This window comes from Rhinoderma darwinii, chromosome 1 (genome assembly GCF_050947455.1).
Source record: "Rhinoderma darwinii isolate aRhiDar2 chromosome 1, aRhiDar2.hap1, whole genome shotgun sequence".
NCBI classification, from domain to species: domain Eukaryota; kingdom Metazoa; phylum Chordata; class Amphibia; order Anura; family Rhinodermatidae; genus Rhinoderma; species Rhinoderma darwinii.
The window spans coordinates 127,998,285-128,023,985 of record NC_134687.1 but is presented as its reverse complement, the minus strand read 5'-3'; the positions used below and the strand labels follow the sequence as shown (position 1 = coordinate 128,023,985).

Genomic DNA, 25,701 nt, shown 5'->3' with positions numbered 1-25,701 from the left:
AATATTTGCTTGTTATGAGGATCCACTTTCATACCTCCAGCTTTTCAGTTTTTCGCTGTATTGTCCCGTGAAATAGACCTCTAAGGAGGCGGAGATTATGCAAATATGTCCAAATTTAAGTGTTTCTGGGAGATTTTGTGGGGGTTCCTCAGCGGATCGGGTGTGGGGCTTAATAATGTCCCACGAATAAGGATTACATTTTTGGGAGATACTGTATGCCATTTCTACTGTACCTGTAAATACCTGGAAAAGCTCAAATAAATAAAAACATAATATAAATAATATATTGCAATCAAACACATATACAGACATAGCGTAATGTACGGCTTAACATTGAGATATCCATATTCTTAATTTTGTGATATTGTCCACGTAATAATTTCCTGCTGAAAAGTGTTTCTAATTAGGTCAGGCTTATGAAAGGTGTTTTCTCTTTAGACACAATTTCCCATGAATACCCAAAAGCAATATTAAAAACATACATTTAATGAGATTCTTGGACCTTGAGAGACTGGTTTATTTTGGATTTGTTTTTTAGAAAATAATTTATAATGGGACCATTATTGGTTTTCTTAGTATTTAGTGTCTTTGCTTCTTCAATACTGCCACCTTCGGGATTTTTACTCCATTACAAGAAACTAATTTTATCCTGGAACAGTCAGTCAGCATGCACAGCAAGTCAAAAATCAAATCTGCATGTATATCTATATAAACTTGGTGTATCATTAACTATTTATTTCTTCCCTTTTTTGCTATTCTGGCCTTTTCTCAATGCTATTTCAGCTTTTAGACATAGCACAGTTAGTTTATTATATAAGAAACAAAGATAAAAATAAAACAAGGCCATCATACAGCCTAAGGCCTTATTCACACGAGCGTGTGCGTATTGCGCACGCAAAAAATGCTGCGATTTGCGCACGTAGCAGTTCCATGTGGCCTCAGTATGTGGTGCGTGCCTGCGTGATTTTCGCGCATATGGCATCGTTATGACACTCTGTTTTTATGTTTACAAACATAAAAGCAGGAGGTGTTTTTAAGTTTTCATTCATTTATTTTACAACTGTAGCGCGAATCACGCGTGGCACACGGAAGTGCTTCTGTGTGCCGTGCGCGATTTTCATGGGTGCGTGCTGCGCAAAAAACGGGCAAGTATAGGACATGTCGTGAGTTTTACGCAGCGGACACACGCTGCGTGAAAATCACAGACAGTTGTGAATGTCCCCATTGCCTAACATAGGTCCGTGCGACGCGCGTGATTTTCACGATCGTATCACGGACGTAAAATACATTAGAACCGCATGTATTTAAAATGGTTAAACAAGAAAAAAAGGGACTGATTTTTTCAGAAATAGTACCACTCTTGTCCAAGGGTTATGTCTGGTATTGTAGCTCAGCCCATATCCTTGAATTATTATTATTATTATTATTATTATTATTATTATTATTATTATTATTACAATTTGTATTATTTTTTTAAAGTGCATTTTATTTCAGGGAGCTGTACATATGAAAAAAAGAGTTTAAGAACATAACATGAGACAATAAAAACAACCAGTACAATAAAGCTGAGCTTAATGAATGACAGACTGGTACAGAAGGAGAGCGGACCCTGCCTGCCAGTGCTTACAATCTACAAGGGAAGGGGGAAAGAGACAGTAGGTGGGGCTAGAAGCTGCTTATTCGGTAGTGGCAGCAGGGTTATTGCAGGTTGTAAGCTTTTCTGAAGAGGTGGGTTTTCAGGTTACCGCCGCAGCCATTTTCAGATTTTCATTTTAATTTTTTCCTCCCCACATTCCAGAAGCCATAACTTTTTTATTTTTCCGTCCATATAGTCCTATGAGGGCTTGATTTTTGCGGGAGAAGTTGTAGTTTTTCGTAATATCATTTATTGTGCCATATAATGTACTAGGAAACGGGGAAAAAATATTTGTGGGGTAGAAAATGAAAAAAACTGCGATTCCGCCATTGTTTTTTGCGCTTCGTTTTTACGGAATTCACTTTGCAAATTAAAACATGTTAATTTTATTGTGTGCGTCAATACGATTACGGCGATGCCAAATATATATATAGTTTTTTCTATATTTTAGATTTATAAGTGTAAAAAAATTTAATTTATTTTGTGTCGCCTGAGAGCCATAACCTTTTTTATTTTTCCGTCGATTAAGTGGTATGGGGCAAATTTTTTGTTGGATAAGCTGTCGTTTTTAATTATACCATTTTGGGGTACATGCAACGTTTTGATCACTTTTTATTTCATTTTTTGTGGGAGATGAGGTGACCAAAAAATAGAGATTCTGCCGTTTACAATTTTTTTTTTTACGGCGTTCACCATGCGGTGATACCAATTATGTTTATTTTTTTATTTTTTTTACTATGCTGTAGGGGGAAAATGGGAAAAGGTGGGTTTTTTGAACAGCTTACATATACCCTGATGTACTCCGCCCAGCTCACATATGCCCCCACATTATAAGCTGAAATACCACTAATACACCAAGCAAAATCTGCGCTTCAAAAGCCAAATGGTGGTCCAACTGAGCCTGGCAGTGTACCCAAACGGAAATTTATGACCACATATGGGGAACTACTGTATTCTGGAGAACCCGCTTAACAATTTATGGGATGTGTGTCTACGGTGGTACAAGCTGGGCACAACACATTGGGCACTGAAATGGCATATCTGTGGAAAACGGCAATTTTCAATCTGCAACATCTATAGTTTACTCATTTTTGCAAAACACTTGTGCGGTCAAAATGCTCACTACACCCCTAGATCAATTCTTTGAGGGACCTAGCTTCCAAAATGGGGTAATTTTTCAGGGGTACCACTGTACTGGTATTATAGATCAATGCAACATGGTGTCGAAAAACGAATCTTGTAGAATCTCCACTCCAAATACTAAATGGCGCTCCTTCCCTTTAGAGCGTTGCTGTGTGTCCAAATAGCAGTTTATGACCACATGTTGGGTATTTCCGTACTCCGGAGAAGTTGCTTTACAAATGTTACGGTGCTTTTTCTCTTTTATTTGTTGAGAAAATGAAAAATTTTGAACTAATGCTTCGTGTTATTGGAAAATAATGTAATTTTTAATTTTCATTGCCCATTTGTAATAAAATCTATGAGACACCCGTGGGGTCAAAATGCTCACTACACCCCTAAATGAATTCCTCAATGGGCGTAGTTTGCCAAATGGAGTCACTTTTGGGGAGTTTCCATTGTACTGGTACCCAAGGGGCTTTGCAAAAGCGACATGGTGCAGAAAAATCAATCCAGCAAAATCTGCTCGCCAAATGGCGCTCCGTCCCTTCTGATCCCTGATGTGTATTCATACAGTGGTTTATTACCACATATGTGGTATTGCCGTACTCTGGAGAAGTTGCTTTGCAAATGTTATGGTGCTTTTTCTCCTTTATTTGATGAGAGAATGAAACATTTTGACCTAAAGCTACATCTTAGTGGAAAAAAATGTAATTTTTAATTTTTACTGCACAATTCCAATGAAATCTATGAAACACCTGGGGGGGTCAAAATGCTCACTACACCGCTAGATGAATTCCTCTAGGGGTGTAGTTTCCCAAATGGAGTCACTTTTTGGGGGTTACCACTGTACTGGTACCTTAGGAGCTTTACAAATGAGACATGGTGCCGAGAAATCAAACCAGCAAAATCAGCGCTCCAAAAGCTAAATGGCGTGCCTTCCCTTCTGAGCCCTGATGTGTATTCATACAGTGGTTTATTACCACATATGGGGTATTTCCGTACTCTGGACAAGTTGCTTTACAAATGTTGGGGTGCTTTTCCTCATTTATTTGTTGAAAAAAATAACAATTCTGAGGTAAAGCTACATCTTATTGAAAAATAATGTCATTTTTCATTTTCACTGCCCAATTCTAATGAAATCTAGGAAACACCTGATCACGACACCCCTAGATGAATTCCTCTAGGGGTGCAGTTTCCCAAATGGAGTCACTTTTGGGGGGTTTCCTTTGTTTTTGCACCACAAGACCTCTTCTAACCTGACATGGTGCCTGAAATATAATTTAAGAAAAGGAAGGCCGAAAAATCCACTAGGTACTCCTTTGCTTCTGGGGCCTTTGTTTCAGTCCAGTAGCGCACTAGGGCCACATGTGGGATATTTCTAAAAACTGCAGAATCAGGGCAATAAATATTCAGTTGTGTTTCTCTTGTAAAAACCTTCGGTATTACAGGAAAAATGGATTAATATGGAATTTCTGCAAAAAAATGAAATTTGCAAATTTCCCTTCCACTTTTCTTTAATTCCTGTGACACGCATAAAGGGTTAAGAAACTTTCTAACTGCTGTTTTGAATACTTTAAGGAGTGCAGTTTTTAAAATGGGGTGATTTGTGGGGGTTCCTAATAATATAAGGCCCTCGAAGCCACTTCACAACTGAACTGTTCCCTAAAAAAATAGCCTTTTCAAATTTTCTTGAAAATATGAGAAATTGCTACTAAAGTTCTAAGCCTTGTAACGTCCTAGAAAAATAAAAGGATGTTCAAAAAATGATGCAAACATAAAGTAGACATGTGGGGGATGTTAATTAGTGACTATTTTGTGTGGTATAACTGCCTGTCTTATAAGCAGATACATTTACATTTAGAAAAAAGCAAATGTTTGCAATTTTTCGCAAAATTTTGGTGTTTTTCACAAATAAATATTGAATTTATCGACCAAATTTTTTCACTAACATAAAGTACAATATGTCACGAGAAAACAATCTCAGAATCGCTTGGATAGGTAAAAGCATTCCAGAGTTATTACCACATAAATTGACACATGTCAGATTTAAAAAATGAGGCTGTGTCATAAGGTCCAAAAGTGGGTGGGTCCTTAAGGGGTTAAACACCAACTGGGCGTGTTTTTACTTTTGACCAAGTGGGTGTTGTAAAGAAGTGTATGAGGCTGACCAATCAGTAACCAATCAGCGTCATACACTCCTCATTGTTCCAGCCCAGTGTGATTGTGCAGTGGAAGGAGCTGGGCTCTAAACAATGAGAAGAGTATGACGCTGATTGGTCACTGATTGGTCAGCCTCATACACTTCTCATTGTTCCAGCCCAGCATGATCTACAGCACAGTGTGATTGTGCAGTGAAAGAAGCTGGGCTGGAATAATGAGAAGTGTATGACTCTGATTGTTCACTGATTGGTCAGCCTCATACACTTCTTTACAACACCCACTTGGTCAAAAGTAAAAACACGCCCAGTTGGTCTTTAAGAAACTAATTAGCATAAATCTAAAATTGCTCATAACTTGCTCAACAATGATCGTTTTTCAAAACAAAAACCACTGCTGTTATCTACATTAGGGCAGATACAGACGGACGTTGCGTTTTTGCGCGCGCAAACAACGCAGCGTTTTGCGCGCAAAAACCATTTGACAGCTGCGTGTTTCATCCGTGTATGATGCGCGGCTGCGTGATTTTCGCGCAGCCGCCATCATAGAGATGAGGCTAGTCGACGCCCGTCACTGTCCAAGGTGCTGAAAGAGCTAACTGATCGGCAGTAACTCTTTCAGCACCCTCGACAGTGAATGCCGAACACAATATACAGCAACCTGTTAAAAAAAAAGAAAAAGTTTGTACTTACCGAGAACTTCCCGGCCATTGCCTTGGTGACGCGTCCTTGGTGACGCGCCTCTCTTGACATCGGGCCCCACCTCCCTGGATGACGCGGCAGTCCATGTGACCGCTGCAGCCTGTGCTTGGCCTGTGATTGGCTGCAGCTGTCACTTGGACTGAATTATCATCCCGGGAGGTCAGACTGGAGGAAGATGCCGGGAGTTATCGGTAAGTCAGAACTTCGTTTTTTTTTACAGGTTCATGTTTATTGGGATCGGTAGTCACTGTCCATGGGGCTGAAACAGTTTAACTCTTTCAGCACCCTGGACAGTGACTATGTCCTGACGTCGCGTACCGGACATTTTTTTGCCGGGTTCGGCAAAAACGAGTTCGGCCGAACCCGGTGAAGTTCGGTTCGCTTGTCCGGATTCGCTCATCTCAAAGACACTCCGTTTGGATGTTCGGAAACAGAAAAGCACGTGGTGCTTTTCTGTTTACATTCATCCTTTTGACAGCTGGTGCGCTGTTTCAGTCGGTTCGCACGGAAGTGCTTCCGTGCAACCTGCGTGGTTTTCACGCACCCATTGACTTTAATGGGTGCTTGATGCGCGAAATACGCAGAGTTATTGAACCTGACGCGTTTTGTACCCAGCCAATAAAAATTTATGGCCTATCCTCAGGATAGGCCATCAGTAGCTGATGGGTCACGGTCCGACTCCCGGGACCCCTGCCGATCAGCTGTTTTGAAGGGGCCGCAGCGCTCGTACGAGGCTACCTGTGAATCACAACTAAATGCTGTTAAATATTCACAGTGAGCAAGAAGAAATGAAGGAGAAGTAGCGCTCGTATGAGTGCTGCGGCACCATCAAATCAGCTGATCGGCGGGGGGTCCCAGGAGTCGAACCTCGAACCCATTAGCTATTGATGGCATATCCTGAGGATAGGCCATCAATTTTTAGCGGCTGGAAAATTCCTTTCATTAGACGTCTTATAGATATATCTTTAGATCATAATGTATAAAACATATAACAAAATATGTGTGAAATTTACCTAACAATGGTTCTTTCATTACATGAAATTAGAGATTATCTAATGCTGTGACTCTCTGACAGTGAGGTTATTAGTTATCTACTGATGTTTATCATTGAGTGGAACCAAAGATTTGAAACATAATATAGTGTAGAAAGAACTATAATTTCACTGCCATTGACTATTTGAACTTTTGGAACTGGACCTCGGCTTGTCTCTAAATTTACCCTTTGCTTACTGATGTGGACATTCTGCTCCTGGCTGGTTTTGATGTCTGCACTTCCTGATATCCTCTAGTTTTGTGATTTGGACTTTCTGTTTACCCTCTTGCTGTCTTGTTATCTGTTCTGGTATTGCCTACATTGCACCACTTGTCCAACACAGAAAGCAAACTGGGTTCTATGCAGCCAAATCCAACCTTCCTTGCGGTGGGCTCTGGTGAAGACCATGGAGTAGCCTTAGACTCTGCTGATCAGAGTTGTGACGGATTTCAGGTAGCGGATTACTTACTCGCTTGTTCCAGACAGTCTCCAGCTGCCTTTGGGGAATCGCTCACATAGCAATTCCATCAACTATTACTCTGGGAATTGCACAACTAGTAATTCCATAACATAATCACAAGCCTTTAAAATTATATTTTTTCACTATGGAACCTATGCATGCCATGGAGGAACAGATGCACGATCTTACTCACCTGGTACAAAATCTGTCCAAAGGGTTCGTCATCATGAAACTGCGCAGGTGCCAGCAGTCGTTCCATTCGCAACCTAAAGTGAACTTACCTGATCATTTTTCTGGTGATCGTAAGTCTTTTATTAATTTTCAGGAGAGTTGTAGGTTGTAATTCCGACTAAGACCTCTTTCCTCTGGAACTGAGCAGCAACGAGTTGGTCTCTCATGTCACTTTTGCAGGGAGATCCTCAAACCTGGGCCTTTTCATTGAGATCCGATGCCCCTGAACTTTTTTCTGCGGAGACCTTCTTTGAGGCTCTAGGTGTAATATATGGAGAACCAGATTTCACTGCAGTGGGTGAGGCCAATCTGTTATCTCTCCAGCAGGGACGGCGTCCTGTCGAAGATTATTTTTCGGAATTTAGACAGTCGTCCGTCTCTTCACAGTGGAATTATGCAGCACTCCGATGTCATTTCCGCTGAGGCCTTTCTGAAACCTTGAAAGATCTCTTAATAAATTACCCTCCGCACTTGACTTTAGAGAATACCATGACTCTTGTTGTGCGTCTTGACCGCCGACTACGAGAGCACAAAAATGAAAGATCAGCAATGGTCTCTCCCCTTCTCTGCACTGAGGTCCCTTCATCTGATGCACAATAGCCCATGCAGTTGGGCACCACTATGTCTCCTCAAGAACGGAGACTTTTTCGGAAACGCAGTGGGCTGTGTTTCTATTGCGGGGACGCTGGTCATATGCTCAAGAACTGTTCAAAACGTCCAGAACGTTCAACTACGGAAAACTTCAGAGCCTAGATGGTCCATGGGAATGCCATCTGGGCAGCCAGGTTTTTCCCACATTTTCTCCCAAAAATTATTTTGCCTCTTAATGCATGGTTTAATAATGTTTGTATTTCTGGTCAAGCTTTTATAGATTGTGGTTCTGCAGCTAATTTCTTGGATTTTCAGGTTGCAAAAGGATTGGCTATTCCCCTTGTTCAGCTGAGTATCACGGTCAAAGTATCTTCTTTAAATAATACCCCTCTTTCTCAGGGGTCGGTCAAGTTCTCTACTCCGCCTGTTACTTTGGAAGTAGGTACCTTGCATACCGAACTAATCTCTTTCTTTCTTCTAGAAAATTTGCCTTCTGAAGTAATATTGGGTATTCCATGGGTGTAGACACCTAATCGTGTTATTGATTGAGTAAAAGCAGATCTGACTAGGTAAAATTCTATAAATGTTATGATTCTTGAATGTCTTTGTCTACTACTAATGTATCTTGCAACGCACAATGATTGCCTGAGTGTATTCAAGATTTTGAGGATGTCTTTTCTGAAATTGGTTGTGAATCTCTCTCTCCTCATGGGCCGTATGACTGTCCCATTGTACTTTTCCCTAATGCTAAGCTGCCTAAGGGGCGGATTTATAATCTTTCTGTTCCGGAAAGACTGGCCATGAAAGATTATATTAAATACACCGTCAGTAAGGGTCATATTCGTCCATCTACTTCTCCGGTGGTGCAGGTCTTTTCTTTGTTGAAAATAAAGATGGCTGTTTAAGACCCTGTATAGACTACCGTGAATTAAATAAGATTACCGTTAAGAATCAATATCCTTTTCCATTCATCCCGGACCTGTTTATTCAGATCTCAATAGCCAGGTGGTTCTCTAAACTAGATTTACGCGGGGCCTACAATTTGGTTTGTATCCGCAAAAGGGATCAGTGGAAGACAGCATTTAATACTCCGGATGGTCATTATGAGTATTTGGTCATGCTTTTTGGTTTAAGTAATGCTCCAGCGGTTTTTCAGAACAGGGTTGATGATATTTTCTGAAAATTTTTGGATGCTTTTGTTTTCTTCCGATTGGTCCTCTCATGTTCAACATTTAAGGTTCCGTTCTTCAAATACTGAGGGAAAAATTGTTTTTACACGAAATTTAAAAAATGTATTTTTGGAGTTCACGAAGTTAATTTCTTGGGGTGTGTTCTGTCTCCTCATGATTTTCATATGGACTCCACCAAGGTTCACGTGAGTTTTGATTGGGTTCAACCCACTTCACTAAAAGCTCTGCAGAGGTTCTTGGGTTTTGCTAATTATTACCGAAAAATGTATTCATAATTTTTCTTCCATTGCCAAACCTTTGACGGATCTTACGAAAGTGGGTTCTGACCTTGTAAATTGGAAACCTAGTGCGGTCTCAGCCCTTGAAACCTTAAAACAGTGTTTTATTGAAGCGCCTGTACTTGTACAACCTGACCTGTCTAGCCCCTTTATTGTTGCGGTTGATGCCTCAGAAATAGGTGTGGGGGCTGTGTTGTCACAAGGATCTTCTTTATTGACTCATTTGGCGTCCCTGTGCTTTTTTTTTTTTTGCACATTTTCTGCCACTGAGAAGAATTATGATATCCATAATCGTGAGCTTCCTGCTATTAAGTGGGCCTTTGAAGAGTGGCGCCACTTTCTAGAGGGAGCTAGACATCAAATTACTGTACTGACTGACCACAAAAACCTAACTTTTTTTAGAATCAGAAAAAAGTCTCAATCCCAGACAGGCTAGGTGGGCCTTGTTCTTTACCAGATTTGACTTTATTGTAACCTACAGATCCGGGTCTAAAAATGTCAGGGCCGACGCATTATCTTGAAGTTTCTGTTCCGCACAGGTCCCCGACATTCATCCTGAACCTATTTTATCTAAGGGAATAATGGTTTCTACAATATCGCCTGGTCTTGCAACTGAGATTGAAGCAACTCGCTCTGTAAACTATTCCTGCTGGGAGATTGTTTGTACCGTTTCGTTTGACCAATGCGTTTCATGATTCTGTTTTTTGTGGCCATCCAGAGATAACTGGTACTAAAAAATTATTGTCGCGGCTCTACTGGTGGCCGTCGTTGTCTCGTGATGTGAGTTCCTATGTCTCTGCTTGCAAGATCTGCGCTGGCGCTAAGTCTCCTCAAACCCGTTCTATGGGTGAACTACTTCCATTTTCTGTTCTGCAGAAACCTTGGTCCCATCTGTCTATGGATTTTATCACTGATTTGCCTCCTTCTGAGGGGAAAACTGTAATTTCGGTTGTGGTGGGCCATTTCAGTAAAATGTGTCATTTCATTCCTTTGCTTCAACTTCCTGATTCCAAAACTCGGTCTAAATTATTTAATGATCTGGTAGTTCGTCTGCATGGTATTCCGGAAAATATTGTCTCTGATAGAGGTGTACAATTTGTGACTAACTTCTGGAGAGCTTGTGTACAGTTATCTTTCTCTTCTGCTTTTCACGATAAGACTAATGGTCAAACCGCGCTTTAATTAAAACTTGGAACAATATCTTAGGTGTTATGTTGCGGATAACCAGGTTGAATGGATCTCGTATCTTCCTTTAGCAGAATTTGCTTTAAATAATCGCCACTATGTTTCTCTTGTTACCTTGCCGTTTTTCTGTAATTATGGTTTTCATCCTCGTTTTGATTTATTTTCCGCCTCTTCTAGTGATAATCCTGAGGTGGAAGTTGAATCAAATAAACTGTGCACAGTTTGGGCTCAGGTTCAATTGAACCTGAAGAAGTCCCAAGTTATTCAAAAGAAAAATGCTGACAAAAAACATACGGTGGTTCCTGTGTTTAGTGTGGGTCAAAAGGTATGGCTTTCTACTAAGAATCTGCGAAGTTATCAACCCTTTTCACCTGGCTCTTCCTCCGTCTTTTAAAATCCATGATGTTTTTCACAAATCCCTCCTTAAAAAAAAATTTCCACCATCTAATCCACTCAAGAAACCTCCCCCTCCAGTTCAGGTAGAAGGAGATATGGAGTTTGACGTTAAGAGGATTGTGGACTCCAGAAGGGTCAGGAGTACTCTCCAGTACTTGGTGCACTGGAAGGGTTATGGGCCAGAAGAACAAACTTGGGTTCCTGCCTATTCAGTACATGCTAATCGTTTAGTTAAAGTTTTTAATTTGAAGTTTCCTTTGAAACCTATCCCGATGTTTAAGGGACCGGTGGCCCCTCATAGAAAGGTGGGTACTGTTTGAAAATGTCCATCCCTTTAAAATTGCCCTGACCACTAGTCTAGCTTCTGGGCGGCTCTGGTTTTAGTTGCAGAGCCTATCCCACTTCTCTGTCCTTCTTCCTTAAGATTGAAGGGTGGAGTATTTAAATCTGGTTTGGTTCTGTCTACTTTGCTTGTGATTTTCCTTGTTTGCATGTGTTTGATCAAGCTCCTGATTATACCCTGTACTTTTGACTATTTGAACTTTTGGAACTGGACCTCGACTTGTATCTGGATTTACACCTTGCTTACTGATTTGGACATTCTGCTCCCATCTGGTTTTAACCTCTGCACTTCCTGATATCCTCTAGCTTTGTGATTTGGACTTTCTGTTTCCCCTCTGGCTGTCTTGTTATCTGTTCTGGTATTGCCTGCATTGCACCTCTTGTCCAACACTGAATTCTGTTAAAGCAACCTGGGTTCTATGCAGCCAAATCCAACCTCCCTTGCGGTGGGCTCTGGTGAAGACCATGGAGTAGACTTAGACTCTGCTGATCAGAGTTGTGACGGATTTGAGATCACAAATTACTTGCACGCTTGTTCCAGACAGTCTCCAGCTGCCTTTGGGGAATCGCTCACATAGCAATCCCATCAATTTTCACTCTGGGAATTGCTCAACTAGTAATTCCATAACAGGTGATATGATTGGTCACCATTTATGAGTGCGACACTGGCCATAGTACTGTGGTTTATTCTTTATTTACTGCATTATGATACCACCTTAGTATACCCTTATGTATTCCGCACAGCTTACATATGCCCCCACATTATAAACTGAAATACCAGTAAAACCCCAAACAGAACCACTATCAAGCCAAATCCGCACTCCAAAAACCAAATGGCGCTCCCTCCCTTCTGAGCCCTACAGTGTGCCCTAACAGCAGTTTATGTCCACATGTAGGGCATTGCCATACCCGGGAGAACCCGCTTAACAATTTATGAGGTATTTGTCTGCAGTGGCACTAGCTGGGCACAACATGTTGCGCACTAAAATGGCATATCAGTGGAAAACTGCCGTTTTTGCACCATCCACTGCGCATTAATTTCTAGCAAAAAAAAACCTTTTGGGTCAAAATACTCACTGCACGACTTAATAAATGCCTTGAGGGCCCCTCAAAGCCACTTCAGAAGTCTTTCTAAAAAAAAATACGTTTTGAAACTTTTCTTGAAAATGTGAGAAATTGCTGATAAACAGTGGCGTAGCTGTAGGGGTTGCAACAGTCGCAATTGCGACCAGGCCCCTAAACCTGGGGGAAATGAACAACCTACAAAAACCTCCAACCAAACCAATGGCGTAAAGAGAGGTCCCCAATTTACAAGTAGACAACCTAGACACGAACCATAAGGGAATCAAAGCCCCCAACAATATGTAACATGCAACAATATATGCAAAAGTAGAAAATCTTTATTAGATAGAATAGACAATAATACAATGCGGAATAAAAAGATGGACTATACATGAAAAAAAGACGGTAGAGTCAGGTGAAATAGACCAGTGACCTGCAAAGACAGTCACCTAAAGTTGTCGGAATACACTCAATTGCCCAAAATAAAACATAAATATTGCACAATAGATGATATGCTCATATGTATACACTAAGGTAGAGGTGCCAGTTAATTGATAACAGGTAATGCATTATAGAAAATGTCCCAGATGTCAAATGCAGTTCTATGGGTCATATACCCAAGGAAATAAAAGGTATATTGGGCCATAGACAAACAGTATACAAATGAACAATTAGCACATATCCTGAGACATACCCTCTGCATCAGTTCCATAGTAATGTTTTACATACATTTTGTCCTTGTCTTCCTGTTGTCTCGGCTCTCATCTGCGCACAGACGCTCGGCACACATGCGCTGTGGGACCCACATCCGGGAGTGCCGCTTAGCGTTGGCATTACTATGGTGATACTTTTGCATATATTGTTGCATTTTACATTTTGTTCGGGGCTTTCATTCCCTTATGGTTTGCGTCCAGGTTGTCTACTTGTAAATTGGGGACCCCTCTTTACGCCATTAGTTTGGCTGGAGGTTTTTGTAGGTTGCTCATTTATACTTGTGTCTGTGTTTACAGAAAATACCTCAGGATATATGGATTTCAGGAAACGAGACAAAGATTGGATTATACGACTTGGTACTATATTCGGAGAGAATACAGTAGTGGCCACAGAGAATAGTAACATAAAGGGTTTGAAACTTAAAATTAGTGATTTCCTCAGAAAACGCACCAAAGTGTGGTGGAATAAGGCAGCATTAGAAAACTATCTACAGAGAAATATTATACCTCGTGGCCTACGGTTGCAGGTTTTTCCAACACTAGACTCTGAGGATCTCTCTTTTGTTTCCAAGTGGGAAGACTCTCTCACTAAATGCTCACGTACGCTCATTGAATTGCTCATTGGAGCGGATCGCAGAACCCTTGAAATATTGGAAAAAGAAATTGACCTCCTTAAAGAAAAAATCCAACAGTCTCTAACTATGGAGGAGATTGATGTTTTTGATAAGGCTTTGGAGGAAGAGCTAAGTAAGTGGGACAAAGTGATACAAGATCTCAAAACTAGGAAATTCCAAAGAGATCTGGGTGATTTAAAGCCCAGTAAAATGTATCGGTGGCATACCAAAAGTGATAGATCTCGATCCTTGTCCCGTTCCGTCTCTTCCACTTCCCTTCTATCAGAGGAAGGATGTGGTTTTTTTTTAGACAGGCTGCCGGAGATGGAGACCCTATATACAATCTCTTAACACCCGCAGTAAAAAGAAAGACCAGAGGGGTATACAACAGGGACAAGAGAAACAGGAGACTTTAACCCCTTCCCGACATTTATACGTCATGGAAAGCCAGTGCTTCCCGCAAAATGTCGTATACTTACGACAAATGCATGGCACCGGCTCAGAAGCTGAGTCGGTGCCATCATCCCCGGATGTCAGCTGTATCTTACAGCTGACATCCTGCTGTAATGGCGGGAACCGAAGTTAGCTTTAATCCCCGCCATTAACCCCTTAAATGCAGCCGTCAAAAGCGATCGCTGCATTTAAGGTGTTTGCAGCTCATCGACACCCCAGCAATAAAATCGCCGGGGTGTCGGTGGCTGAAATGGCAACCGGAGGCCTAATACTGGCCTCCCGTATGCCTAGCACGGAAAACTTCCAGCTCCAACCACTACGTCTATGAAAAAATAAAATTAGTTAAGGCACCAACATGTCAGGAAATAAAAAATATGCGGTTGTGCAGATCAGAGGGGAACATTTCGTCTGTTTCAAGAGGCGATTTATCGGGGCCCTAAAATTAGGGAACCAGGAAGGGGAGGGCCCAAACATATCTGCTAGCAGCGAGGGCGCCCGTATTATACCAGGACAACACTTGCTAGCAAAATTCCCCAAACTGCAAAGGTGCGGGGTGTGGACCAAAAGGGGGATAAGTAAAGACACCATTTATCAGTGCGACACCGGCCTGTGCAGAAAGGATTGCTCCACAGCGTAACACACATCTATGGATTATTTTATTGTTTACCCCATTATTATACCACCTGACTATGCCCCTGATATACTCTGCCCAGCTTACATATGCCCCCACATTATAAACGGAAACGCCAGCAATACTTAAACAAAACTACTATCAAGCAAAATGTACGCTTCAAAGGCCAAATGGCGCTCCCACCCATCTGAGCCCTATAGTGTGCCCAAACAGCAGTTTACTTCCACATATATGGCACCGCCATACCCGGGAGAACCCTTTTAACAATTTTTGGGGTGTGTGTCTACAGTGGCATAAGCTGGGCACGACATACTTGCCACTGAATTGGCATATCTGGGGAAAAATGTAAATTTTTACTTTGCACCATCCGCAGCGCATTCATTTATGGAAAAGACCTGTGGGGTGAAAATGCTCACTACACCCCTTAATAAATGCCTTGAGGGGTGTAGTTTCTAAAATATGGTCACTTCTGGGGGGTTACTTTTATTATTTCCCATCTGAGCCGCTGCAATTGTGAACCAATTCTGTGTAAATCGCCAAATTAGGCCTCAATTTCGCATGGAATTTTCTCACTCCTGAGCCCTGTCAAATGTCCAGGCAAAAGATTAGGGCCCCATGTAGGGTGATTCTAGAAACATAGCATAATAATTAGAGAGATGTCTTGTTATCGTGGCACAAGCTGGGCACCACATATTGGCATATCTATTGAAAAATCCCATTTTCACTCTGCAATATCGAGTGCACACTAATTTATGCAAAACACCTGCGGGGTTAACATGCTCACTACACCCCTAGGTGAATACCTTGAGGGGTGTAGTTTCCAAAGTGGGGTCACTTTTGGGGGGTTTCCACTGTTTTGGTCCCACAGGGGTTTTGCAAATGCTACATAGCGACCAGAAACCAATCCAACAAAATCTGTTCTCCGAAAGCCAAATGGCTTTTCTTCCCTTCTGAGCCCTGCCGTGTGCCCAAAAATGAGTTTATAACCACATATGGGGTATTGCCATACTCGGAAGAAATTGCTTAACAAATGTTGGGGTTCTTTTTCTGCTTTATTTTTTGAGAAAATGAAAAATTTTGCGCTAAAGCTACGTCTTATTGGAAAAAATATGTAATTTTTATTTTCACTGCCCAATTCAAATAAAATCTATGAAACACCTGTGGGGTCAAAATGCTCACTACACCCCTAGATTAATTCCTCAAGGGGTGTAGTATCACAAATGGTGTCCCTTTTGGGTAGTTTCCACTATACAGGTACCTTAGGGGATTTGCAAAACCGACATGGTGTCAAGAAACCAATCCAGCTAAATCTGTGCTGCAAAAGCCAAATGCCGCTCCTTCTCTTCTGATCCTTGCCATGTGCCCAAACAGCAGTTTATGACCACATATGGGGTATTGCCGTACTCCAGAGAAGTTGCTTTACAAATGTTGAGGTTCTTTTTTTCCTTTATTTGTTGAGAAAATGAAAAAATTTGAGCTAAAGCTACGTCTTATTGAAGAAAAGGGATTGTTTTTATTTTCACTGCCCAATTCTAATAAATTCTAACTACATCCATAGATGAATTCCTCAAGGGGTGTAGTTTCCTGAATGGAGTCACTTTTTGGGTGTTTTCACTGTTTTGGTCCCTCAGGTGCTTTGCAAATGCGACATGGCCTCCGCAAACTATTCCTGCTAAATTTGAGCTCCAAAAGCCAAATGGCGCTCTTTCCCTTCTAAGCCCTGCCGTGTGTCTAAACACCCATTTATTACCACATATGGAGTACTGTTTACTCGGGAGAAATTGCTTTGCAAATTTTGCGGAGCTTTTCTCCTTTAGTCCTTGTGGAAATGAGAAAAAGTTAGCAAAACCTACATTTTCTTTGAAAGAATGTAGATTTCCATATTCACGGCCTACTTCCAATAATTTCTGCAATAAACCTGTAGGGTCAAAATGCTCACTATACCCCTAGATAAATTCCTTAAGGGGTGTAGTTTCCCAAATCGGGTCACTTTTGGGGAGAGCCCTTCAAACCCGACATGGTGCCTAAAATATATTCTAATAAAAAGGCCCAAAATCCACTAGGTGCTCCTTTGCTTCTGAGGCCGGTGCTTCAGTCCATTAGCACACTTGGGCCACATGTGGGATGTTTCCTAAAACTGCAGAACCTGGGCAATAAATATTGATTTGCGTTTCTCTGGTAAAACTTTGTGTTACAAAAAAAATTGATTAAAAATTAATTTCTGCAAGAACAAAAAATGAAATTTTTAATTTTCACCTCTACATTGGTTTCATTCCTGTGAAACGTCTAAAGGGTTAAGAAACTTTCTGAATGCTGTTTTGAATACTTTGAGGGGTGACGTTTTTAAAATGGGGTGACTTTTTGGAGGTTTCTAATATATAAGGCCCTCAAAGTCACTTCACAAATGAACTGGCCCCTGTAAAAATAGCATTTTGAAGTTTTCTTGAAAATGTGAGAAATTGCTGCTAAAGTTCTAAGCCTTGTAACGTCCTAGAAAAATAAAAGGATGTTCAAAAAACGATGTCAATCTAATGTAGACATGTGGGGGATGTTAATTAGTGACTATTTTGTGTGGTATAACTGTCTGTCTTATAAGCAGATACATTTACATTTAGAAAAATGCACATTTTTGCCATTTTTCCGCAAAATTTTGGTGTTTTTCACATTTAAATACTGAATGTATCGAGCAAGTTTTGCCAGTAACATAAAGTCCAATGTGCCATGAGAAAACAATCTCATAATCGCTTGGATAGGTTAAAGCATTCCGAAGTTATTTCCACATAAAGTGAAACATGTTAGATTTGAAAAATTAGGCTCTGTCAGGAAGGTCAAAAGTGGCTATAGAGGGAAGGGGTTAAAGGTAATCAATCTGTCTAAACATATTCTTTCGACCCCCCCCCCCCAAGTTGATGTGTTACAAAGGGGTTTATCTTTTTCCCCCACGGGTAAATTTTATCTCTTTACCACTATTAAAGATCTGGTCCTTTTTTCGAGGAAATTCCTTTTAAAAAAACATTTTAATAGAAATTACTGTACTGTTCCCATGGGCTCAGTGGCTGAAAAACAGGCCTTTGATGCCCTGATGTCACTGTTGGAGAAACAGGAGGAAAAGGTTGATTCCAGATTACCTATGCATCTGTGCCACCGCTCACAACATTTCCCCCCGTTTGCCTTATGTCCTTCAGTAGACATCTTCTTTAAATTAGTTAAAAAGTATTTAGAAGCTATTTCCAATCAAAGTGTGTCCTATAACCTAAATTGTATTCAAAGACAGGCTATTAAACAACTTAAACATCTCAAGGATGAGGTTATTAAACCAGCCGATAAGGGGGGTAATGTTGTCATCTGGCCGGCACAGATGTATGAGAGTGAATTATTTTTCCAGCTTAATATACAGCAGTGTTATCGCGGTCTACCATCTGATCCCACTCTGACCTTTAAAGAGGCTCTGTCACCAGATTATCAAATCCCTATCTCCTATTGCATGTGATCGGCGCTGCAATGTAGATAACAGTAACGTTTTGTTTGTTTTTTAAAACGATCATTTTTGGCCAAGTTATGAGCAATTTTATATTTATGCAAATGAGCCTTTCTAATGGACAACTGGGCGTGTTTTCTCTTATTTCCAACTGGGCGTGTATTGTGTTTGTAACATCTGGGCGTCTTTACTTGTTTTACTAGCTGTGAATAGAAGTGTATGTCAGCATCATACACTTCTATTCACAACGCCCAGCTAGAACTGGACACTTTACTACAAAGGGGTATGGACGAACATATTATTAATGCCAAATTGAAGGAGGGCCATAAGGTTAATTTTCCTGTTAAACCCACTTTTTATTTATTGCCCAAAGTGCACAAAAATTCTATTAGTCTTTCTGGCCATCCCATCGTATCAGGGATTAGTGGTTTATGCGAGAATATTTGCAGATTTGTTGATTACTTTTTACAGGGGTGTGTAGAGACATTGCCCTCATAAATTAGGGATACAACTGATATGTTACAACAACTGAATGGGTTACATTTGGACGACAACATGTTTCTGTTGACATGTGACGTGGAGTCCCTGCACCCATTTATATGCCATGACCACGGAGTGCAGGCATCCAGACATTTTTTGCACATGACCAACCGTGATCCGTATCTTATTGAATTTGTTTTGTGCCTCTTACAGTTTGCTTTGACACATAATTTTTTTACATTTAAAGACAGTCTCTTCCTACAGCTCCAGGGCACGACAATGGGGGCAACGTGTGCGCCCTCATATGCTAATTTGTTCCTGGGGCTGTGGGAGAGAGATATTGTCCAACTCACTCCTGGTCATGATGCTGTACTCCTGTGGTCGAGGTATATAGATGACATTCTATTTATCTGGCAGGGCTCCGCATCTCATTTGGAATCCTTATTTGCCTCCCTTAATGTTAACAACTTTAATATTAAATTGACATGGCAATATAGTAAAACCTGTGTAGAGTTTCTGGGCATTCTTGTTATGAAGGATGATAAGGGGTCTATTTCCACCGATATTTTCAGGAAGAAAACTTCGACCAATGCCCTCCTTCATGCCACTTCTGCACACTCAAGAAAGTTAAAAAGGCCATACCTGTGGGCCAATTTTTGATAGCGAGGCGTATCTGCTCCAGTGATAGCAATTTTGAGCGTCAAGCATCCGATATGACAGCAAGGTTTAACAATCGTGGCTATAGCCAGAAAGATATCTGAAGGGGATATTTAAGAGTGAAATATTCTACCCGCGACGAACTTTTGGGAAGTAAGGCCAAAAAGAAAAATCATTTCAACCAAAATGTGAGGTTTATAACAGCATTCAATCCTCAGTGGACTGAAATCCGTAATATTTTACAAAAACACTGGAAGGTTCTACCTGCTATCCCTCCATCACATGGAGAAGATCCAAAAATTTGAGGGATCTCTTAACATCCAGTTATTATGTTCCTAGTCCTCCCCAAAACCCTTTTGGTAGTCGAGGCCCCCCTTGGGGATCCTTTAACTGTGGAAATTGTTCTGCCTGTAAGTACATCTCACGTCCCTTCAACTTTTACAATTCTGACAGAAGTTAGGACTTTAAGATTATGTACAATATTACCTGTAACACAGAAGCGGTGGTGTACTTTGCCACTTTCTCATGTGATCTTATTTATGTCAGAATGACTAGTAGACCTTTGAAAGTACGTGTGTTAGAACATGTGAGCAAAATACAATCAGCTGCTAATGTACAGGATGTTGATAAACTTCAGACTATCCCTCGTCATTTTCGCGAGTATCATTCCTGTAACCCCAAAAGTTTCAAGGTACGTGGGATAGATAGAATCTTTTTGGGATGGAGGGGAGGTGATGTACGCTCAGCTCTGCTGAGGAAAGAAATGAAATAGATCACTTTACTCAATACAGTGGCACCATTTGGTTTGAATGAGGCCATCAGTTTCAAGCCCTTTTTGTAAATTTCTAGCTTGCGTGAATTTTATTTTTCATGGGGTTTTTTCTTGTTTTTTTATTCTTTTTTCTGTGTTACAGTTATACATATTCCGGTACGTGGGACTGTTCTTGCGAGATATATTTCAGTGGAGAATGGGAAGCTACTTTTTTACTCAAGTTAAAGAATGTATACAATGGCTTCTGAGATTGACTCTCTTGGAGATTTATGTGTATTTATTTTTTGTTATATATTCTTTATTATTTTTTATATTATTTTTTGTTTTCTTTTCTTTCTTCCTTTTCTTTTTATTATTATTATTTTTTATATATATATTTGTATCTAGTCATATATTATTTATTGTTCTAGTTATACACTTTAATGCTAATATCTACGATACACTATAGTGTTTGTATATATATTTGCACAAAGGAGTAAGTCATTATGAAATGTACACATACACTTTTATATATATTTTTGTATTTTTATAATTATATATATATATATTTTTTATTTTTTTTATATGTTTTTTTACTTATAAGCAATTATATTAGCGTTTGCTTATACTATACATCTGTTTGTATATATATTTATTATGGATTAAATGTTTTTTGAGCACTTTATTTTTGGTGTCACTTTTTGTTTTTTTATCTTTTGCACGGTTTACTCACTTTATCACATTATTGTCGTTACTATTACATATGTATTTTACACTACCTTACACACACACACATATATATATATATATATATATATATATATATATATATATTTATGTATTATTTTGTATATATTTTCAATATTTTTTATTTTTTATTTTCACTTCACTTTATATAATTTTTTATATTGTTGCCTTTCATTATTAATTTAAATATATTTGTTATATTCTATATCCTTTATTTTTTATTCTTTTCATTTAGTATTTTGCATTTTTTGTGTATTTGATGAGGCACATATGCATTCCGTTTATTATCTATTTTATTATTATTATTTAGTGCCATACCTCCATATCTATTTTATTATTATTATTTAGTGTCATATCTCCATATCTCTGCATCGGTTCCATAGTAAGTTTTGACATACATTTTGTCTTTGTCTTCCTGTTGTCTCGGCTCTCATCTGCGCACAGATGCTCAGCACGCATGCGCTGTGGGACCCACATCCGGGAGTGCCGCTTAGCGTCGGCGTTACTACGGTGACCCTTGATTGGTGTCATCATACCGCGCCTTACCATCCAGATGTGCGACGCTTCCCGTGATGTGTGAGTCTCTTGGCGAGCGTGTCGAGCGCCGATTTGCGCTCATCACAGATGAGAACAACCATTTACTTCCTATTTAAACCCCTCTAGGTTTAATCAATTTAGCCTCCCGACGAAGGCGGTCTTTTGGTGAAACGCGAGTCGAGGCGTCCTTGTGTTTTTTTCCGATCCCTAGGTTGCCGATTTCACTCCCCACCATGTCTCAGGGTATGTGCTAATTGTTAATTTGTGTACCGTTTGTCTATGGCCCAATATACCTTTTATTTCCTTGGGTATATGACCCATAGAACTGCATTTGACATTTGGGACATTTTCTATAATGCATTACCTGTATTTAATTAACTGGCACCTCTACCTTAGTGTATATATATATGAGCATATCATCTATTGTGCAATATTTATGTTTTATTATGGGTAAGTGAGTGTATTCCGACTACTTTAGGTGAATGTCTCTGCAGGTCACTGGTCTATTTCATCTGACCCTACTGTCTTTTTTTCGTGTATAATCCATCTTTTTATTCCGCATTGTATTATTGTCTATTCTATCTAATAAAGATTTTCTACTTTTGCATATATTGTTGCATGTTACATTTTATAGCTGTATAGCACTGTCTACAGGGGGGCTGTATAGCACTGTCTACAGGGGGGCTGTATAGCACTGTCTACAGGGGGGGCTGTATAGGACAGTATAAAGGAGTGGGCAGTATGGCACTATTTACACGGGGCACTATCTTCCAGGCCATGCTCTGTGTGGCACCCATGGGATGGGGCCCAGTCAAAAGTTTGCTATGGGGCCCAGTGTTTCCTAGTTATGCCCCTGCTTCTAAACTTATAAACCTTGTAATGACCTAGTAAAATAAAAGGACGTTCATAAAACACGATGCAAACATAAAGTAGACATATGGGAAATGTAAACTCGTAACTTTATTCCTTGGTTGAACTTGATGGACATGTGTCTTTTTTCAACCGTACGAACTATGTAACTATTTTCTGTGTTATTACATCTGTCTTACAAACCGATATATTTAAATTTAGAAAAAAAAAAATTTTCTTAATTTTGCTGTGTTTGAAAAATAAATACTGAATGGATCGACCAAATTTTACTACTAACATAAAGTACAATATATCACGAGAAAACAATCTCAGATTTGCTTGGATAAATAAAACCATTCCAAAGTTAATAACACATAAAGGGACACATGTCAGATTTGAAAAATGGGGTGTTATGCCTTAGGACCCAAACTAGGCTGCGTCATTAACCCGTTAGTGACCGCCAATACGCCACTAACGGGCTTTATTCTGATGCATATGCCTTTTTACGGCACTGCATCAGGATAAAGTCAACAGAGCAGGGAGCGTCAAATCTCCCTGCTCTCAGCTGCCAGAGGCAGCTGAGGGCTGGGAGCGTCCCTGCTCTGCCGTGTGAGATCGATATTAGTATCGATCTCGCCTGTTTAACCCCTCCGATGTGGTGCACAATAGCGAGCACCGCATCTGAGTGGTTTTGGAGAGGGAGGGAGCTCCCTCTCTCTCCCACCGACACCCGGCGATACGATCGCCGAGTGTCTGTGTCTCTAATGGCAGCCGGGGGCCTAATAAAGGCCCCCAGGTCTGCCTGGAGTGAATGCCTGCTAGATCATGCCGGAGGCATGAGCTAGCAGATGCCTGTCCGTTTTAAACGGACAGGCAGTAATACACTGCAATACAAAAGCCCTCACACAACCGCATCGGCGAAAAAATAAAAACGTTACTGCTCTTCAAATATGCAGACACGAAAACAAATAGTTTTGAAAAAAAAGCGTTTTTACTGTGTAAAAGTAGTAAAACATACAAAAACGATACAAATTTGGTATCGTTGCAATCGTAACAACCCGCTGAATAAAGTTATTGTGTTATTTATATCACACATTAAACGGCGTAGATTTAAGACGCGAAAAAGAGTGGCGATATTTCAGGTTTTTTTTCTATTCCCCCCCCCCCCAAGAAAAAGTTAATAAAAGTTAATCAATAAATAATATGTCCCCCAAAATGGTGCTATTAAAAAATACAACTTGTCCCGCAAAAAACAAGACCTTATACACAGGGGCGTAGCTAAAGGCTCATGGGCCCCGATGCAAAAATTCTTACTGGGCGCAATGGACGCAGCGAAAGACGCCTGCAATTGCCATTACGGCTGAAATTACGGTGCTGTTTTCTCCTGAAAACAGCACCGTAATTTCAGCCGTAACGGACGCTGCCATGTGAACATACCCTCAGGGCTTAAAATGTCAGGGAAATAGCCCCAATACATATGTGTCCGCCCAAAAAAAAGTGTGTATATGAGACAGCATATCTATAGCACTACGACCCTATAAACTATGGATAGGATTAGATACAGTGGCTCAGCAGACAGTATCACACATGATCGGATTAGATATAGGGCCCAGCAGACAGTATCACACAAGATACGATTAGATACAGGGCCCAGCAGACAGTATCACACATGATTGGATTAGATACAGGGCCCAGCTCGCTGACATTGCGGCTCCAGCGCTGGACCCAGGATAGGTAAGAATAATAATTTTGCTTCTTTATGTGTTACTGATTATTTTTGTGTGTTTGTGTTTTTTTACAGGTTCGGTTGTTGGACTTCGGATTTGAGGACTTCAATGACGGCGTTTTTTTTATTCTCAATAAAATGGTTAATGAGGGTTGTGTTTTTTATTTCAATAAAATATTTTTTCTATGTGCTTGTATCTTTTTAAACTTTATTATCACCGCCTTAGTAATGGCCGCTAGCTGATTGACAACCTCCATTACTAAGGCGCGGCTTAATGTTAGTCGGTGCAAAGGCTACACTAACCCTCATTATTACCCCGGTACCCACCGCCACCAGGAGTACTGGGAAGAGCCGGGTACGAACCAGTACCCGACCATCTGTAGTGACGGGCAGGCACCGGGGTGGCCGCAGGCTGGTAGTATTAGGCTGGGGAAGGCCAAAAACAGTGGCCCTTCCCACCCTTGTAATGCTGCCTGCTGCTGCTGTGTTGTATCTGGCTGGTTATGAAAATTGGGGGGGACCCCACATCGTTCTTTCCAATAATTTTTTTATTTTTTTTTTTAAATGACGTGGGGTCCCCCCCATTTTTCATAACCAGCCAGATACAATAAAGCAGCAGCAGCCTAGCATCACCAGGGTAGGAAGGGCCACTGTTTTTGGCCTTTCCCCTCCTGATAATACCAGCCTGCGGCCACCCCAGTGGCCGACCGTCACTACAGATGGTCAGGTACTGGATCGTACCCGGCTCTTCCCAGCACCCCTGGTGGCGGTGGGTACCGGGGTAATAATGGGGGTTAGTGTTAGCCTCTGCATCGGCTAACACTAAGCCCTGCCTTAGCAATGGATGCTGTCAATCAGCCGGCGGCCATTACTAAGGCGGTAGTAATATAGTTTAAAAAAAAACACAGACATAGAAAAAATATTTTATTGAAATAAAAAATAAACCTACACAGCCCTCATTAACCATTTTATTGATAATAAAAAAAAAGCTGTCATCGAAGTAGTCCTGGAATCCGGCGTAGTCCAACGACCGAACCTGTAAGAAAACACACAAAAAATGATTAGTAACACGTGTGTTAGGCTTAGATACAGGCGCCATGTGTGATACTGTCTGTGGGACCCTGTATCTAAGCCTACCACAACGTAGGCTTAGATACAGGGTCCAGCAGACAGTAATCTTATACAGTATAAGATTACGGTGTGCTGGACCCTGTATCTAAACCTACAGTGTGGTAGGCTTATATACAGGGCCCATCAGACAGGATCACACATGGGCCATGTATCTAAGCCTACCATGTGATTGTCTTAGATACAAGGCCCAGCAGACAGGATCACGCATGGGCCATGTATCTAAGCCTACCATGTGATTGGCTTAGATACAGGGCCCAGCAGACAGGATCACACAATCTGTGATCCTGTCTCATGGGCCCCCTAAGCCTGCTACATCGTAGGCTTAGGGGTTGTACAGTCCCTAAACATTGATGGCCTATCCTCAGGATAGGCCATCAATAGCTGATGTGTCTCTCGGGACCCGCAAATCAGCTGTTTTGAAGGGGCCGCAGCACTCGTACGAGAGCTGCTTCCCCTTCATTTCACTACTCGCTCACACTGTGAATCGCCGACACGGATTCACAGTGTGACCGGAATGAAGTGACAGGAATGAAGGGGAGCAGCTCTCGTA

At 40.8% G+C, this 25,701-nt stretch overlaps 1 long non-coding RNA gene across 1 annotated transcript in view; it reads left to right on the top strand.

Annotated features, from left to right (window-relative positions):
- The first annotated feature begins 21,401 nt into the window (after nt 1–21,401).
- Nucleotides 21,402–25,701, top strand: part of LOC142737201 (uncharacterized) — a 28,101-nt gene continuing 23,801 nt past the window's right edge. Inside the window, exons 1-2 of the long non-coding RNA XR_012880570.1 lie at nt 21,402–21,484; nt 21,572–21,688. This is a non-coding gene — a long non-coding RNA (uncharacterized LOC142737201). The remainder of the gene's footprint in view (nt 21,485–21,571; nt 21,689–25,701) is intronic.